Here is a 16919-nt window from a genome sequence, read left to right on the forward strand (position 1 = left end):
ATCTGGGCCCCCTGTGCACAGGGACCCGAGAAAAGGTGGGGCAGGCCCTTCTGGTTGCTGCCCTCACAGAGAGCTGAAACGCAGCCCCCAAGGAGCGACTTCAGGCCTGAGACCAGAAGGAAGACCAACTTTTCTACAAGTGACCTGCCTGGTGGACTCAGGACACACGCCCACCAGGAACAGCTGAAGACCAGTAGAAAGGAAAGACTAGACACCTGAAAGCAGAATGCTCTGTTCCCATAACTGGCTGAAAGAAAACAGGAAAAGAGATCAACAGCACTCCTGACACAAAGGCCTATAGGACGGTCTAGCCACTGTCAGAAATAGCAGAACAAGGTAACACCAGAGACAACGTGATGGCAAGAGGCAAGAGCAGGAACCCAAGCAGCAAAAACCAAGACTACATGGCATCATCTGAGCCCAATTCTCCCACCAAACACACCAGAAAAGCAAGATCTAGATTATAAATCACATTTGACCATGATTATGGAGGACTTCAAGAAAAACATAAAGAACTCCCTTAAAGAAACCCAGGAAAACATAAAGAAACAAGTAGATGCCTATAGAGAAGAATCACAAAAATCCCTGAAAGAATTACAGGAAAACACAATCAAAGAGGTGAAGGAATTAAAAATGGAAATAGAAGCAATAAAGAAAGCACAAAGGGAGACAATCCTGGATATAGAAAACCAAAGGAAGAGACAAGGAGCCGTAGATACAAGCATCACCATCAGAATACAAGAGGAAGAAGAGAGAATTTCAGGAGCAGAAGATTCCATAGAAATTATCAACACAACTGTTAGAGACAATGTAAAATGGAAAAAGATACTGGAAAACATACAGGAAATACAGGAAACATAGAGAAGATCAAACGTAAGGATAATAAGTATAGAAGAGAGTGAAGACTCCCAGCTCAAAGGACCAGTAAATATCTTCAACAAAATCATGGAAGAAAACTTCCCTAACCTAAAGAAAGAGATGTCCATAAACATACAAGAAGCCTGCAGAACTCCAAATAGATTGGACCAGAAAAAAAGAAAAAAAAAAACTCCTCCCATCTCATAATACTCAAAGCGCTCCTGAGCTCCTGAGCTCAGAACCGAACCCAGGCCCTTTTGATTGCTAGGCAAGCGCTCTACCGCTGAGCTAAATCCCCAACCCTTCTCCTTCTTCTCCTTCTTAATCTCCTCCTCCTCCTTCTCTTTCTCCTCCTTCCTCTCTTCCCTCTCCTACTCCTCATTATATAATTAGTGAATCACTCCTCTGCTATGTACACAGGGATTAAGTGTTACATGAACTTGTTTCTAAATAGCTTCCAGGATGAGAGAATTCTTGATATCTAAGAAATCACACGCCGCGGGCTTGGTAGTCAGAGAGCTGTGCCAGTCAATATTCAGGGATGGGCTTAGACATTAAAGCCCATCTATGAAAACAAGATGAGTTTACTTCTCAGTTCTGAAGTTATGTGTAGTGAAGAAGGACTAAAACGAACCTAGAGAGGAGAATGAGAAACCTTTGGGAAGCTAAAAATTAATTCTGTGAACATCCTGTCATTTCCGTTTCTCTTCTGACATTTTTTAAAGGAATATAAAACTATTTATTGACACAGCCAGAATACGGCAGATACATAGGTGAATGCCAGCCAGAAACCAGTGAACTGAGAACAGGACCCCAGTTGAAGAAATCAGAGAAAGGACTAAAAGAGCTTGAAGGGACTTGAGACCCCATATGAACAACAACACCAACCAACCAGAGCTTCCAGGGACTAAACCACAGCAGGACTTAATGGCCAACATCAGCTCTAACCATGATTCTACTTCCACATCAAACAGATTCCATGAATCATAACCTTTTAGTACAGATTTTAACTTCCTACAAAGGAATGGTTCAACCAGAGGAACCTTTACACAGACCAGCTGACTCGGACCTGCCTCTGTAGATCAGCTGGCCTCTTAAATCACAGCTCCACCTGCCTCTAGAGTTCTGGCATTAAAGGTGCACACCACCACACTAGGCCAAGTCTTGTTGTTAAATCAAGCTACTACTTTGTTTAATTCCGTTTTCTGAAGGTGGAGTTGGTATGAAAATAAACTACTGTATTTACTTGATAATACATCAATTCTGATGGGCTTGTTTTTAAACTATCCAATACATTACAGACTCTGCTTAATCTGAAAGGTTATGGTTTCAGGAAAATGTTCAGGGTGATGGCCTCTCATCAACCTGTGTTTTCACGTTCAGCTCTTTTGTGTATTAAAAACAAGCTAAAACAGACAGGTTATGTAAGTGTTTTATGCATACACTGCATACAAACACACACACACACACACACACACACACACACACACACACACACACACACACCAGAATGGTCCTTCCGTGTCCCAGTTAAAAATAAGTTCTGACTTGAGTCATGACTGTAAAATCTCCCCATCGTTTAAGAAAAGCTGTTCTTCAAGCCGAGGAAATACAACATGGTGTCAAGTACTCTACTGTTACAGGAAGCAACTACAGAGAGCTCTCACTCGCTCAAAGGAGTCAGTGCCTTTTGACGCAGAACAAAAACCAAAAATCTCCCAACTACTGCCAATACTTTCAAAACTAGCATATCAGACTTGATTTTCATCAGGATGCTATTTGTTCCACACTAGTAATTCAAAACCCAAGATCCATCCATTCATTCATATATATATATATATATATATATATATATATATATATATATATATAATATTGTGTACTCATATATGCAAACAACTATTGTACTTCATTTCGGTACAAGAATGCCAAGTCAGCCACTCCTCATAGAAGGCGATGACCATCTGAGGCCACTTCATATTCGCCTCCTTTGCTTGTCAGCAGCAGCTCTCTTCTTCGATTTGCTCTCATCGGATTCACTATCAGATAAAGATTTCCTTTTTGGACAATCGTTTTCTCTACCAGCTTTTCGAGAATGAAGAAGTGCTTCAATTAATTCTGGACAATCTAAATTTTCTCCTGGTACCCAAGTATTATCGGCATCTGTAAACCCCTTCCACTTCACGAAATAGTTCACTACACAACGGTTCAGTACTTTTTCTACCACAAATTCTTCAGGCTCTGCCTCTTCAACTCTTTTACTCTCTCCATTCTGTTTTTTTTTTTTTTCCCCATTTTTTGCAATGTAGTTTCCTGGAGGCCATTTTTAAAATTTAATCGGAGACTTGAAGCACGCTCAGATGCTCAGGGCCGCGGATTCTGCAGAGTCTCCCGCCTGTGTGCTTCAGCTCAGCCACATCCTAGAGGAGGGGTTCCTCTGACATTTTTAAAGTCTATTTTTAGGGTTGGGGATTTAGCTCAGCCATAGAGCACATGCCTAGCAAGCACAAGGCCCTGGGTTCGATCCTCAGCTCCGGGGAAGGAAAAAATAAATAAATAAAAGTTGTAAAGTCGGGCTGGAGAGATGGCTCAGAGGTTAAGGGCACTGACTGCTCTTCCAGGGGTTCTGAGTTCAAGTCCCAGCAACCACATGGTGGCTCACAGCCATCGGTAATGAGATCTGATGGCCTCTTCTGGTGTGTCTGAAGACAGCTACAGTGTACTTATATATAGTAAATAAATCTTTAAAAAAAAGTTGTAAAGTCTATTTTTGTTTGTTTGTTATGGGTTTTTTAAGGTTGCTTTGTTGTTTTGGTTTTTGTTTGTTTGTTTGTTTGGCACAGGGTCTCACTGTGTATCCCTGGCTGTCCTGGAACTCACTGTTTAGTTCAGGGTGGCTCCTGAGCTGCTTTGAAGAAAGACACTTTAGTGGGATGGGGAGATGGCTCACTGTTTAAGAGCACTGACTGCTCTTCCAGATGTCCTGAGTTCAGATCCTAGCAACCACGAGGTGTCTCACAACCGTCTGTAATGGGATCTGATGCCATCTTCTGCTGTGTCTGAAGATGGCTACAGTGTACTTATATCTAATCAATGAATAAACCTTAAAAAGAGAGAAAGATTCATTACAGATCAAATAGGTCATCATCCTTAAAGCGGCAACTCATGGTTTCCCTGTGTATCTCTACTTGTGGCTCTCCACAGGGCTACTAAAGACTCACGCACACAGATGACACTACTTGGGGTTTTTGTGAAAAACTTGCTTTTCTACAAGATGGCAAAGGTAATGCAAACGAACACTCGTCTTCTGTGGTATAACCGATGCCTATTAAAGCAACCTGTGTGTAAAAAGCAGCCATGATCCTGAAAACGATTCCATCGGGATCTTTCCTGGCACAGAGAGATCCAGGGTTTTCAGAAACGGCAGCCTAGCACCTTAAGTAAGGTACTTCATAAAAGCCTGGTTTAGACACCGTGTCCATGAAACTGTAACTCATTTACAATTACTTTTTCAAGCACACAGGCTGTCAGCTTTTCACCATCTCACAGGTTTTCAGTGGCCAGCTTCTTTCTCTCTCTTTCCTTTTGCAACTAAATAAAACAAAAAAACAAACACATCTCAAGAGGAGAGAGAGGAAGACACACACACACACACACACACACACACACGCACACACAGAGAGAGAGAGAGCAAGAGAGAGAGAGAAAGAGAGAGAGAGACAGAGAGAGAGAGAGAGAGAGAGAGAGAATATGAATGAAAGAAAAGACAACCCAAAGGAAGGGAAAGGAAGGGAACGAATGTACAACATTCAGAATAAAAATTTGTTTTCCTGTGAAGAAAAGCATTGCACTTCTGCCAATCCTAAAGTGTCTCTTGAAGGGATGGCGCCATTCTGTCTGCTCAGCTGTGGTAAGGGAACCAAAGTCCTGTCTCCAGTATTGGGTGCCTTTGCTTGGTCAACAGTAGCCACACATCAGGATGGGTAGAGTCTGTCTCAGGAGGTCCTAGGCTGCCTCGGTTTGGAGAGTATTGTCACATTGGAAGTTGAGTCATCTTCTTTAGAAAATGTCCTCCAGGAAACTAGAGGGGAATGCTCTGTCCAAGCTCTGTGAAGCCTGAGAAGACACTGATGACGTCGTTCCAGCATGGCAGCAGTGCAAGCTTAGAAAACGTGGGGGACTCGAGGTTCCTGTCTGTCCCAGTGTTTGGTGCCGGAAATAAATATTCAGGAGTGTCTGGACCTCGTCCTCAGAGCTGTGTCCAAAGATCTCCCTGGGCCACAGGCTTCTGTGGAAAGAAAGCACAGCCAAGATTAGAGGCAGGCAGTAGGGAGGTTTAGGTCTTTGTTAGCAATACAAATGTGTGCAGTGCTCACAGCGGCCAGAAGGGGGCACTGGATTGCCAGCAAACTGAATCACAGATCCCTGTAAGCTGCCCTGTGGGTGTTGGGACCTGAACGGGGATCCTATTGAAGTACAGGGGTCGGAACCCACCAATCGTTCAGAATTCAGTTTGTCCTTTCTACAAGCGCCCTTGGGAGGAAGAGTGGAGTCACCTGCACTCCTTGATCTGTCACAGTGCTGCTTTGTAAAGGTCATTGTTCTTCAGGCACTCAGCATGGACTGCATGGCTGCCTCTGTGGATGTGAAGGGTGGTTCTGACCACGCCTCCTCGATGTGCAGTGGGTCCGTGGAGATGCCTGCAGTGGCCTCTGTCAGGTTCCTCTGATGGTCACTCAGTTCTCTGGACGTGTTCCGCAGCTGTTTAAAAGAAACGTAATGTATTCAGGGACAGACATCTGGTCCCCAGAGTCTATTTATTCAGACAGTCAGGTTCTATACGTTAAGGGAGCTGGGCATGGTGGTTCATGTCCGGAATCAAAGCATTTGGTAAAATGAGGCAGGAGGATCAATAGGAATTTGAGACCAGCCTAGGCTACCCAGTAGGCCAGCTGGGGCTACCCAGTGAGACCTTGGCAGGAACAAACAAAACAACATCAGAAGCCCCCTGGCCTGTGTGGCAAACACAAACCACTGTGTTATGTAAACAATGAATCACTGTGGGTAGCTCAGATGCTCTCATAGACAGAGACGTCCCTTACAGTCTTGCCTGCTTGGGCTGTGCATGCAGCTCAGTGTCAGTGCTCGTCTCCCATGGACAAGGTCCTGAGGTCAATCTCAGTCCTTCTACAAGTGCCTCTGCTTAACTGGAAAGGACACAAATGGTTGGGTGCACAGTGAGAGGACTTGGTGGGGCACCTTCTGCTCCTAAGGCCGAGTGTAGTCAGACACATGGACAGCTCTGTCTTCTCTATAGTCAGGGTCCTGCTATATATGTGGCCCTGGACTTCTCAGAACTCACTATGCAGACCATGTGCCCTCAGACTCACAGAGATCTGCCTGCCTCTGCCTTGTGGTTGTGTGCTGGGTTGGAAAGTGTGTTGGGCCCTGCCCTCCTGGTCTTTCCTTTATGAACTCAGCTCTGAGGAAATTTCATGAATTGTCAGCAGGTGTGGTGGCAAAGACCACATGGTGGCTTGTGGATGTCTGGGAGTCCTAGGCTAGCCTGGTCTACCAGTGAAGTTCTAGGCTAATCAGGGATACATTGTCAAAGAAATCAAATAAATAAACAAATAAACCCCTCCAAACTAAAAATGGAGTAACAGTGTGAATATGTCAACGTGACCCTTATTCATGTCCCTTTAATATTTTTGAGCAGGAGTTCACTGTGGCTAACTGTGTACAAAGTCTGTCCCACGGAAGAGCTGCAGGACACAATCCACAATCTTTTTATTGCTTACACGTATTCTTTGTCTTCCTGTGGATGAATGTGTCTGTGACAGTAGATATGTGGAAGTTAGAGGACAGCTGTTGGGGCTGGCTCCTCTCTGTCCTCTGTGTGGGACCAGGGGATTGAACTCTGGTTGTCACACTTGGGAGCAGCCCGTTATTGCTGAGCAAGATGGTGGCCACAAATCCTCAGTCATGTGATTATTTTTAATTGTTCACTTTATGTTGGTTTTTTTTTGTTTTTTGTTTTGGTTTTTTTTGTTTTTGTTTTTGTTTTTGTTTTTGTTTTTGTTTTTGTTTTTGTTTTTTTGAGACAGTTTCTCTGAGTAGCCCTGGCTGTCCTGGAACTCACTCATGCTGGCCTTAAACTCACAGAGATCTGCCTGCCTCTGCTTACAGATCTCTGGGATTAAAGGCACTTTGGACAACTTCCTGGAATGCCTCTGAAATTTTAAAGATAGGTAGTGACACCCTGGGGGCTTAAAGGTGTGTGAAACCACACCCTCACACACACCCCCAGTTTATTTAAATAGATTGACTGGGTGGATTCATCTGTCTTCCTAGGGACATACATTGGGTAGTGAGACAAGATTAAACAATTTGGGTAGGGCGTGGCCTCTGAATTCATGGTGGCTTTATAAGACAGACACAGACAGAGAGCCACTGGCAGCTCCTTCCTTATCCTCTCTTGGACATCCTGCCTTCAAGAAGGTCAGAGTTAAGTAGACCTCTTCCTGCTCTCTAGAGTAAAATGTTGCTGGGGCAAACCTTTCAGTTCTCCTTAGGAGGGAAGGACACAGAGACAATGGAGCAGCAGGCTACGGGAAGATCAGACTGCTATACAGCCCAGGGTCTGGGTGAGGGCCCAGAGACCCGGAAGGCTGCTGGGAATGCGGACTCTGAAGGTCATGCAGATGAGGGTTCTGATGGAAAGGAGAACCAGGCTGGGGACTGGAATAGAGACCATCCCTGTTTCCTTGTGGCTCAGAGTTTGGCTTCCTTGTGTCCTTGTCCGGAGTCATGTTGGAAGAACAAACATCCAAAGGCTCGACCAGTGCACCTAGCAGAGGAGATCAGGAAACACCAAAGCATTCAGGCTGCAGCATGGCTGCTATTAATGGCTTATTGTCGAATGAGAATGCAACGGGATCATTTGAAGGAGAAGCTGGCTAAAAAGAAAGCGGGACAGAAAAGCCAGAGGAGGAGCCACCGGCATCTAAAGAAAAAAGGCCTTCCAGAAGAAGCCCTGACTGAGGAGATCAAAGCTGAGGAACTGAGGTTGCCTGTGGGGAATCCTGGCAATGAGGAGGATCCCTTGAGGGGAGTCCAGAAGAGAATCCCAAAGCTCTCTGGGAAGTCGAGTTTGCTGGCAGAAGGATTCTCAGAGTCAGCGGAGATCCCGAGGGGCCAGGATGCGAGCTCTACACTCTGCGGGCCTTGTTGCTATCACTGCTGCACAGGGACCTGTAAAGGCCTGAAGAAGAGACCTATGGAGGCCGGAGGTCTCTCACCACAACTGAGGAAGAAACCCAGGGAGAGCAGGAAGGTAGTCTTTAGTTTGGAGTCTCTCTGCAAAGAGTATGAGGTTATGATGTACCTTGATCCTCAAGGTAGTCAAGCCTCAGCGGAAACACAAGAAGACCCCAGCCCATGAAGGTTGAGGCAGGGGTGGAGTCCAGCAAAGCCCACAGGAGAGAAGGTGAGTTTGAGAGGAGTCTTGTGACCCTGTGCTTGGATAAGTTTAAAACTTTGGGATTTTTTTTTTAAAGTGGCTGCTTACCCCTCCACTCCCCCCAGAGCTGAGGATCGAACCCAGGGCCTTGCACTTGCTAGACAAGGGCTCTACCACTGAGCTAAATCCCCAACCCTGACTTTGGGATTATTTAATGGGCTTTTTGTTTGTAAGAAAGATGTGACTTTTTAAGAACCAGTAAGAGCGAGGAGTTGAGGGCTGGAGAGATGTCTCGGTGGTTAAGAGCACTGATTGCTCTTCCAGAGGTCCTGAGTTCAAATCCCAGCACCCACATGGTGGCTCACAACCATCTGTAATGAGATCTTCTTCTGGTGTGTCTGCAGACAGCCACAGTGTACTCATATGCATAAAATAAATAAAAAACATTTTAAAAAAAGAGCTAGGAGTTGAAAGCTGCAACTTGTTCCCTGCATTCAAGGCAGGCCTGTGTTAGTCTAATGGTAGTAAGAGGGTAGATACTTAACCAGACTGTGGTGTTTACAAAGGGCCCTTTGGGAAAGGATTAAGATCATGTGAGTAGAGACCTAATATCTGAATTGTAGTAACATTATGAAGAAGAGGGGGAAGAGACCAAGTACACAGTCATGTAAGTCTTCTCACCATAGTATGACACTGCCCAACCAGTAACATTTGGATTCCTAGCTTCTCAAACTGTCAGCTAAAACTTTATAGCACGGCTTGCTTCAAGTATCTTGTCATATTGAGGCATGTGTGTCCATGTGTGTGATTACTTTTAGTGAAGTTTGGTATCATTACTCAAGCGTAGTTAACATAGGACCTGTTTTTATTTTTGTTTTGTTAAAGTCAGGGACTCAACAAAGCCCTGTTGATCCTGGAAATCACTATGCAGACTAGGCTGCCCTTGAACTCAAAGGGAGTTCCTCTTCTCTGTTTACCTGAGTGCTGAGATTAAAGGTGGGCAGGAATCCACCCCTGTTTTGTGCCCCATTTGAACAATGAACTATTATCTCTATGCCTCAGAAAAGTCTAAAGGTAGAATTTTGTTTATTTGGTTAGGTTTATTGAGACAGGATTTCTCAGTATAGACTTGGTCTCCCTGAATGCTATGTGGACCAAGCAAGTCTTGACCTCAGAGATCTACTATCCTGAGTGCTGAGGTTAAAAGCATGTACCTCACTGTCCAGCTTGTTTGATGCTTCAGTGCCAGACATTCATAGCAAGGACCGAGCCTGGGTGTGGTAATGAAAGCCTTTAATCCCTGCATTCGAGGCAGAGGCAGGAGGATCTCTGAGTTGGAAACCACCTTGGTCTACACAGCCAGTGGTAGAACAGCCATTGCTACTCAAAGATACTTTCTCAAGATAATAACCCAGTCAAAGCAGCCTGGGCAGGCCATGAACCCCCTGAATAGTTAAGGTTGTCCAGAAACTTTTGACTCTCACTCCAAGTTCTTCTAAAAAAAAAAAAAAAGAAAGATTTACTTATTTATTATATATAAGTATACTGTGATGTCTTCAGATATACCAGAGGAGGGCATCAGGTGTCATTATAGATAGTTAGGAGCCACCCTGGGGTTGCTGGGATTTTTACTCAGGACCTATGGAAGAGCAGCAAGTGCTCTTAACCACTGAGCCATCTCTCCAGCCACCTTCCCTCCAACTTCTTAGAAATGGAATTGCAGGGGCTGGGGATTTAGCTCAGTGGTAGAGCGCTTACCTAGGAAGCGCAAGGCCCTGGGTTCGGTCCCCAGCTCCGGAAAAAAAGAACCAAAAAAAAAAAAAAAGAAAGAAATGGAATTGCAGGGGTGGAGCAGTCTTAGGCAGGGCTGTGGATCAGGTCCAGAAGGCTAGGCATCCTGCCACTGGAGCCACACCCGCTCGTACCCAGAGGATACAATGTTAGGAAGGAGGGGATGTGGATTTGCCTCAGTGGTAGAGCACTTGCTTAGCAAGCAGGAAGCCCTGGGTTTCCTCATCACCTCAGGGTGTGGGGTGGGTGGGGAATGCGAGGGGTGAAAAGAAGGAAAAAAAAACCCTGTAAAGCAATTGGAATCAATGCTCAAGAAAGGCTCTGCCCAGTACCCAGAGTCTCCTCAGTCTGAGTGACCCTTGACCTTCATGTCATTTCCATGGAGCAGGGACCCACTTCTGTAATGTGGGTACACGAGGCTTCATCTGAACGGCAGGTTCCTAACTGGATCTGTGCGGCTCTGTTCACTTAGCTGTGATCCCTTCCAGCTGTACAGTGCTGTTTTCCCATTAAGGGTCACCTGCAGCTGAATTTAAATTTCAGGTTGGCTCAGACCATCCTCTCTAGCTGTGTGTCCTTCCCAAGGCGCCATCTATTCCACAGAGACAGCCCCTCTCTGTAGGGAAGCTGTGCCCATCAAAGGCTAAGGACTCTTGGGAGAAGCCTGCATGTGAGTCTGGGTTGGATGTGTGATTTTTTTTCTTATTTCTTGTCGTGCATGGTATAATTGCAGTTTTCTGAGGGTCATCACTGCCTGAAGTGGCCTAAAGATGTCTTTTGTAATTTATTTCCTTGTTTAGCATCAAGAGGACCTGATGCCCCCAGAAGCCTGGATTGCTGGATACGCATGTTTCTGTGATGTACACATACACTCACACATTTATAACTACTGGTGTATGTTGTGCCCTTGGTTTTATACTCTGTGTATTGGAATTTATAATAAAATACTTTTCACTGTGTACATGTGTGTGTATCTGTGTGGCCTGTGCACATGAGTGCAGACCCGGATGGAGTCTAGAGGAGCAGTGAAGGCCGCTTCCCCAGCACAGCTGCAGCCATTTTGTTCCCTGCCTTCCAATCATTTTATATCGTTGCTCACCCTGAAAAAACTGGCTTGATTCAACCCAGGGTCAAGCTGCCCACATCCGCTGTTATGTTCCGGGTGCTGTGAGGTTTGATAATCTTAGGAACTTCCATAACCATAAGCTCCACTTAGGACCCTTCAAATCAAAGGTCAGTTCGGCTGTCATGTCTAAAGTGTCAAATTAATTTGAGTCCACAACAATTACCTTAGCCCAACAGCCATTTAGAGACAAGGCCTTGTCTTGCTCCAGCTGCCTCCATCTGACTACATGGGTGAGGGTGTCCTGGCACCCCCAGCTCTCTAGGCTTCAGTGAGGGCTGCGGGGACTCCAGTCTGCGCTAGCACATCTGGCTCAGAGCAGCCATATTAAGTAGGAAATGTTGTGACCTTTTCCTCAGTGAGAGGGTGGAGCAGAGGGGTCATGGGACAGAGGGAAGAGGAAGTTAGGGTGAAAGGTCACGTTTCCTCAGACCAAGTACTGTTTCCCTTTTCCCTCACACTAGGATGGCAATGCATGAAGTAGGAAGTGTAGGACCAAGGGAGAGACACCCATGAGAGTCACTAGGGAGAGATCAGATGGAGAGCGGCAGTGGGATGGTGCCCTGGTGCCCAGAGACAGACGTGCATGGTGATGGGTCACAGAGAGCGGCAGTGGGATGGTGCACGGAACCAGGGCTGGAGTCAGGACAGGGAATGGAGTTGATACTTTCTATTCAGTGTAGGCTTTTAGAAATGAGAGAAGCTTCTGATGGCTTTAAAGGTGTGTTTTAAGTGGCAAAGAAACATGCTCATTAAATTGGTTCAACTGTGAGTGCCTGTGTATAGGATTTACAGGAGCGAGCTACCATGGCCAGTCAAGAAGAGAGGATTGAAAGTCACACTCTTGGGCTGGAAAGACCCTCGGCAGTTAATACTGATGGTCCAGAGGTCCTGAGTTCAATTTCCAGCAACCAAAGGATGATTGACAACCATCAGTAATGAGTCCTTTAATGGTGTGTCTAAAGACAGACCATGTAACCACATTCATGAAATAAGTAAAATAAATCTATAAGCAAAATAAGAGGAAGTTTGGAGAGATCACTCAGTGGTTAGAGCCCATATTGTTGTAGAGGCCCTGAGTTAAAGTCATGGCGCCTGGGTCAAGCAGCCCCTTCAAGGCTGAAGTCCATCTCCTGGAGGACCACACTCCTGGACCCCACAGGTACACGCACTCTAGTGCACTTGCCATGCACAGACATGGACACAGAAGGGACAGTAACAAAGGGGCGTGGGCCTGAGTACGGCTCAGCAGTTAGGGGCACTCCTGCTCTTCCAGAGGACCTGGGCTTGAATCCTGGCATCCACGTGTTCCAAACACTGTGTTAGCCAGGGTTCCTACTCCTGCCACACATCATGACCAAGAGCAAGTTGGGGAGGAAAGGGTTTATTCAGCTCACACGTCCACATTGCTGTTCATCACCAAAGAAGTCAGAACAGGAACTCAAGCAGGTCGGGAAGCAGGAGCTGGTGCAGAGGCCATGGAGGGATGTTACTCACTGGCTTGCCTCCCCTGGCTTGGTCAGCTTGCTCTCTTATAGAACACAGAACTTCCAGCCCAGGGACAGCACCGCCCACAATGGGCGGGGCCTCCCACTTGATCACTAATTGATAAAATGCCTTACAGCTGGGTCTCATGGAGGCATTTCCTCCACTGAGGCCCCTTTCTGTGTGGGAACTGCAGCTTGTGTCAAGTTAACACACAAAACTAGTCAGCACAACCTGTAACTCCCATGTTGTCTTCAGGCATCCACAGACAGCAGCATGAAACGGCACACATGCACACATGCAGGTGTACACATATGGAACATGGCCAATCTGTGTCTCTGTAAAGAAAAGCACATTCTTATTGGGGTGCCTCACGCCGCGGACACTGTACTCTCTGGATTCAGGGGCAAACACTGCACAGCTCCGGTGTGCCTCATTCACAGACTACAAGTACGTAGGCTGCCCAAGGTTGTCACGGTGGCGGCCACATGTAAAAATACAAACATCAAAGGCAAATGTTTTAATTTCACTATAAAGTCTGTGATCAACATGTCTTTTGTCTTTATTCTTTTGTAACCAAAAGGCAATTCTGAACAGAATTATCAACCAAGATCACATCACAAAAGCCTTAAATGTATTTACACATTGATTAAGTTACACAGATCAAGTCTGAATATGTTTTGGGTGAGCAACAGATCACATGCCCACAACTAACACTCCACAGTGCTGGGTTTAAGGAAGGAACTTTTAAGAAAGACACTTTATACATATATGACAGATAAAATAGGTCATCATCCTTAAAGCGGCAACTCATGGTTTCCCTGTGTGACTCTACTTGTGGCTCTCCACAGGGCCACTAAAGACTCACGCACACAGATGACACGACTTGGGGTTTTTGTGAATAACTTGCTTTTCTACAAGATGGCAATGGTAATGCAAACGAACACTCGTCTTCTGTGGTATAAACGATGCCTATTAAAGCAACCTGTGTGTAAAAAGCAGCCATGATCCTGAAAACGATTCCATCGGGATCTTTCCTGGCACAGAGAGATCCAGGGTTTTCAGAAACGGCAGCCTAGCACCTTAAGTAAGGTAATTCATAAAAGCCTGGCTTAGATACCGTGTCCATGAAACTGTAACTCATTTACAATTACTTTTTCAAGCACACAGGCTGCCAGCTTTTCACCATCTGACAGGTTTTCAGTGGACAGCTTCATTCTGCCTGCTCCTTTTGCAACTCAATGAAACAAAGAAACAAACACATCCCTAGAAAAGAGAGAGGGGAGAGAGAGAGAGAGAGAGAGAGAGAGAGAGAGAGAGAGAGAGAGAGAGAGAGAAAGAGAGAGAGAGAGAGAGAGAGAGAGAGAGAAAATATGAATGAAAGAAAAGACAACCCAAAGGAAGGGAAAGGAAGGGAACGAATGCACAACGTTCAGAATAAAAATTTGTTATTTGTTTTCCTATGAAGAAAAGCATTGCACTTCTGCCAGTCCTAAAGTGTCTCTAGAAAGGATGGGATCGTTCAGTGTGCTCAGCTTTGGTAACCTAATGGAGGTCCTGTCTCCAGTATTGGGTGCCTTTGCTTGGTCAACAGTAGCCGCACCTCAGGACGGGTAGAGTCTGTCACAGGAAGTCCTAGGCTGTCTCAGTTTGGAGATTTTTGTGCACGTTGGAAGTTGAGTCATCCTCTTTAGAAAAATCCCTACAGAGAACAAGAGGGCAAAGCTCTGTCCAACCTCGGTGAAACCTGATAATACACTGATGATGTCATTCCAGTATGGCAGCATTGTGTGCTTAGAAAACGCGGGGGACTCGAGGTTCCTGTCTCTCTCAGTGTTTGGTGATGGGAATAAATATTCAGGAGTATTTGGACCTCATCCTCAGAGTTGCTTCCAAAGATGTCCTTGGGCCACAGGCTTCTGTGGGAAGAAAGTACACCCAAGATTAGAGGCAGGCAGTTGGGAGGTTTGGGTCTTTGTTAGCATACAAATGTGTGCAGTGCTCACAGCGGCCAGAAGGGGGCACTGGATTCCCTGCAACCTGAATCACAGATTCCTGTAAGCTGCCATGTGGCTGTTGCTACCTGAACTTGGGATCCTGTTGAAGTGCAGGGGTCCCTACCCACCAAACCTGCAGGATTAAGTTTGTCCTTTCTATAAGCGCCCCTGGAAGGAAGAGTGGAGTCTCCTGCACTGCTTGATCTGTCACAGTGCTGCTTTGCCAAGGTCATTGTTCTTCAGGCACTCAGCATGGACTGCGTGACCGCCTCTGTGGATCTGAACTGTGGTTCTGACCACCGCCCCTTGATGTGCAGTGGGTCCGTGGAGATGCCTGCAGTGGCCTCTGTCAGGTCCTCTGATGGTCACTCCTTTCTCTGGACGTGTTCGGCAGCTGTTTAAAACAAACACAATGTATTCAGGGAGAGACGTTTTGTCCCAAGAGTATGTTTAAGCAGTCAGGTTCTATATGTTCAGGGAGCTGGACATGGTGGTCAAGCTTGGAATCATAGGACTTACAAGAATGAGGCAAGAGGATCAATAGGAATTTGAGACCAGCCTAGGCTACCCAGTAGGCCAGCTGGGGCTACCCAGTGAGACCTTGGCAGGAACAAACAAAACAACATCAGAAGCCCCCTGGCCTGTGTGGCAAACACAAACCACTGTGTTATGTAAACAAAGAATCACTGTGTGTAGCTCGGATGCTCTCATAGACAGAGACGTCCCTTACAGTCTTGCCTGCTTGGGCTGTGCATGCAGCTCAGTGTCAGTGCTCGTCTCCCATGGACAAGGTCCTGAGGTCAATCTCAGTCCTTGTACAAGTGCCTCTGCTCAACTGGAAAGGACACAAATGGTAGGGTGCACAGTGAGAGGACTTGGTGGGGCACCTTCTGCTCCTAAGGCCGAGTGTAGTCAGACACATGGACAGCTCTGTCTTCTCTATAGTCAGGGTCCTGCTATATATGTGGCCCTGGACTTCTCAGAACTCACTATGCAGACCATGTGCCCTCAGACTCACAGAGATCTGCCTGCCTCTGCCTTGTTGGTTGTGTGCTGGGATGGAAAGTGTGTTGGGCCCTGCCCTCCTGGTCTTTCCTTTACAAACTCAGCTCTGAGGAAATATAATGAATTGTTTGCAGGTGTGGTGGCAAAGACCACATGGTGGCTTGTGGATGTCTGGGAGTCCTAGGCTAGCCTGGTCTACCAGTGAAGTTCCAGGCTAATCAGGGATACATTGTCAAAGAAATCAAATAAATAAACAAACAAATAAAACCCTCCAAACTAAAAATAGAGTAACAGTGTGAATATGTCCATATGACCCTTATTCATGTCCCTTTAATATTTTTGAGCAGGAGTTCACTGTGGCTAACTGTGTACAATGTCTGTTCCACGGAAGAGCTGCAGGACACAATCCACAATCTTTTTATTGCTTACACGTATTCTTTGTCTTCCTGTGGATGAATGTGTGTGTGTGTGTGTGTGTGTGTGTGTGTGTGTGTGTGTGTGTGTGAGAGAGAGAGAGAGAGAGAGAGAGAGAGAGAGAGAGAGAAGATATGTGGATGTTAGAGGTCAGGTTTTGGGGGCTGGTTCCTCTCCTTCCTCTGTGTGGGACCAGGGGATTGAACTCTGGTTGTCACACTTGGCAGCAGGACGTACTGCTGAGCAAGACGGTGGCCACAAATCCTCAGTCATGTGATTACTTTTTAATTGTTCACTTTATGTTGTTTTGTTTTCTGAGATACGTTCTCTTTGGAGTCGTGGCTGTCCTGGAACTCGCTCTATAGACCAGGTTGGCCTGAAACTCACAGAGATCTGCCTGCCTCTGCTTACTGATCTGTGGGATTAACGGCACTTGAGAACACTGCCTGGCATGTGTTTGACATTTTAAAGACAGCGTTTCTTTGCCTGGGCTTTAAAGGTGTGTGAAACAGCACTCTCACACACCCCGGGTTATTTTAATGGTTAAGAGGGTGGATGTGTGTCTTCAGAGGGACAGCCTTTGGATAATGAAATTAGAGTAAGCAATTATAGCAGGGTGGGGCCTCTGTATTCCTGGTAGCTTTATAAGAGAGACAGACACGGACAGAAACAGAGTCAGAGACTTCCAGCTTTCAGAAAGACAAGATTAGGCAGACTGCCTTTTTCCTCTAAAGTAAAATGTGCTGCTGTATATCACTGCTTCTGAGTCTGTGGCAGTCCTTTT

This window comes from Rattus norvegicus, chromosome 12 (assembly GCF_036323735.1).
Source record: "Rattus norvegicus strain BN/NHsdMcwi chromosome 12, GRCr8, whole genome shotgun sequence".
Classification (NCBI taxonomy): domain Eukaryota; kingdom Metazoa; phylum Chordata; class Mammalia; order Rodentia; family Muridae; genus Rattus; species Rattus norvegicus.